Source organism: Triticum aestivum, chromosome 3D (genome assembly GCF_018294505.1).
Source record: "Triticum aestivum cultivar Chinese Spring chromosome 3D, IWGSC CS RefSeq v2.1, whole genome shotgun sequence".
NCBI classification, from domain to species: Eukaryota; Viridiplantae; Streptophyta; class Magnoliopsida; order Poales; family Poaceae; genus Triticum; species Triticum aestivum.
This window is the reverse complement of record NC_057802.1, coordinates 61,413,616-61,416,909: the sequence shown is the minus strand read 5'-3', so window position 1 is coordinate 61,416,909 and position 3,294 is coordinate 61,413,616.

The following is a 3,294-nucleotide window of genomic DNA, read 5'->3' as shown; positions in this document are numbered from 1 at the left end:
ACCGCGTGCTCCTTATCCACTACGATTTGGATATTTGATCCGAGGGGCCTCTGGCCTGATAGCACTAACCATCACGTGGGCATAGTATGGGCGTTCTGCGTCGTATGCATCAGCCGAAGCTTAATAGATTTCAGCGACTGAGCGGCGCGCGCCGGGTTGGACTGGTAAGCTCCTACCTTTTTAAGGAGGTAGCTAGGTCTGCTCACCGGCCGCCCACGCAACGTGCAGGAGTTCCCGGGGTGATGGCCCATGAGCCCTAGGGGCATAGGTTTAGTCCGGCGTGCTTGACCTCTCTATTAAGCCTAGGTCGGGTTGCGGCATATTGTTTGGCCGAGGCCGGGCATGGCCCAGGAAAGTGTGTCCGGCCGGAGTTAATCGAGCGTGGTGGGTAAGTTGGTGCACCCCTGCAGGGAAGAAAACATCTATCGATAGCCTGTCCTACGGTAACGGACACTTGGAGTTGTATCCCGATCGATACAACTAGAACTGGATACTTGAGATGAGAATTGGATTGTGATGAGAATTGGATAGTATGGCTCTGGGATTGCTTTCTCGCAGGGAGTCGAGAAAGGATCTCTGGCCGAGGTTGATAACACTTCTACTACCTTACTTTATGCTACTCTACCCCCTCCTGTTGCTGCAAGATGGTGGTTTCCAGAAGATGCTAGTCTTCGATAGGCTAGGCTTTCCCCTTCTCTTCTGGCATTCTGCAGTCCAGTCCACAGATATAGCCCATTTCATTGACACCGATGCATATGTAGTGTAGATCCTTGCTTGCGAGTACTTTGGATGAGTACTCACGGTTGCTTTGCTCCCCTTTTTCCACCTCTTTCCATTCTTCCCGGATGCTGCAACCAGATGGTGGAGCCCATGATCCAGACGCCACCTTCGACGACGACTGCTACTACACTGAGGGTGCCTACTACTACGTGGAGACCGCCGACGACCAGGAGTAGTTAGGAGGCTCCCAGGCAGGAGGCCTTGCCTTTTCGATCGTTGCTACTTTTGTGCTAGCCTTCTTAAGGCAAACTTGTCTAACTCATGTCTGTACTCAGATATTATTGCTTCCGCTGACTCTTGTGTATTCGAGCTTATGTATTCGAGCCCTCGAGGCCCATGGCTTGTAATATAAAGCTTGTATTATTTTATTTGTGTCTAGAGTTGTGTTGTGATATCTTCCCGTGAGTCCTTGATCTTGATTGTACACATTTGCGTGTATGATTAGTGTATGATTGAATCGAGGGCGTCACATAATAGTAGTAGATGCAGGCAGGAGTCGGTCTACTTGTTGTGGACGTGATGCCTATATACATGATCATGCCTAGATATTCTCATAACTATGCTCAATTCTATCAATTGGTCGACAGTAATTTGTTCACCCACCGTAATATTTATGCTATCTTGAGAGAAGCCACTAGTGAAACCTATGGCCCCCGGGTCTATTCTCCATCATATAAGTTTATATCTATTTTACTTTGCATTCTTTACTTTCACTCTTTATCTTAAAAATACCAAAAATATTATCTTATCATCTCTATCAGATCTCACTTTTGCAAGTGGCCGTGAAGGGATTGACAACCCCTTTATCGCGTTGGTTGCAAGGTTCTTATTTGTTTGTGTAGGTACGAGGGACTTGCGTGTGGCCTCCCACTGGATTGATACCTTGGTTCTAAAAAACTGAGGGAAATACTGACGCTACTTTGCTGCATCACCCTTTCCTCTTCAAGGGAAAACCAACACATGCTCAAGAGGTAGCAAGAAGGATTTCTGGCGCCATTGCCGGGGAGTCTACACACAAGTCAAGACATACCAAGTACCCATCACAAACTCTTATCCCTCGCATTACATTATTTGCCATTTGCCTCTCGTTTTCCTCTCCCCCACTCCACCCTAGCCGTTTTATTCGCCCTCTTTTCCGTCCGCCTCTTTCTCGCTTGCTTCGTCGTTATGGCTAGTCCTTTATCTACTCCTTTGTCTCCCGAGAATGAAGTTCTTAATTTTAAACAAAGGGAGGGAGAAAATCTAAAAGATGCTTGGTACAGAATTTGCAATGCTCAAAATAGATCTACTAGGAAGCAATCTACTTCCGTTCTTCTTCGCAATTTTTATTTAGGCGTTACTCCTTGGTATAGATATATTCTTGATACCATTACCAGAGGAAATTTCTTGGGAAGCCATACTTTTGATTCTTATAATGCTATGATAGATTTGTTTGGCCCACCACCTCTTTTGGTTAATGGAACTATGCTAACTTTGGGACATGTAATGCAAAGGCTTGAAATTATTGAAAATAAAGTTGCCACTGTGGAATTGATTGATAATTTGGATAAAAAGATCCACAACCAAATTACCCAATATGGATCCAAGGTAGGAGTTACTCTGAAAAGTTTTAAAGAAAAAGAACCCATAGTTAATGAAAGAATGGATCAAGATTCCACTAGAATTGATAAACTTGAGGGTATTACTACCAACTTAGGGTCCAATTTTTCTTCTGTCAGAAATACTCCAAACCCTCCTACTACAAAAATTGCCAAAGTTATGTATGTTCCTAAAAATAAGGGTGAATCTTCTAGTAAGAAAATTGCGGATCTCAAATCAATAAGTGTTCACCCCAACTTTTTCGCTATCATTAAGGAACCGTTTGCTACAAATGAATTTCTTGATTTCTTGCCTAGGAGTTTGATTATCAATAAAAGAAGGAAACTCCTAAGGGGTATAAGTGTTCTATTGAAGAATTGCATACCAAAGATGGCAATACCTAGATCTATCCTTGTTTTTATGCCTAGCTAGGGGCGTTAAACGATAGCGCTTGTTGGGAGGCAACCCAATTTTATTTTTATTCCTTGCCTTTTGCTCCTGTTTAGCAATAAATATTTGATCTAGCCTCTGGTTAGATTTGTTTTTGTGTTTTAATTAGTTTTTGTGCCAAGTAAAACCTATATGATCTTCTTGGATAGTAATTATTTGATCTTGCTGAAAAAGTCAGAAACTTTCTGCTCACGAAAACAATTATTAAAAATCACCAGAACGTGATAAAATACTGATTCCAATTGCAGTAGATCAATAAGCAAATTATCTAGGTCGTCCTATTTTTGTAGTTTTTTCTGAGTTACATAAGTTTGCGTTAGATACAAATTACTACAGACTGTTCTGTTTTTGACAGATTCTGTTTTTCGTGTGTTGTTTGCTTATTTTGATGAATCTATGGCTAGTAATGGAGTTTATGAACCATAGAGAAGTTGGAATACAGTAGGTTTAACACCAATATAAATAAAGAATGAGTTCATTACAGTA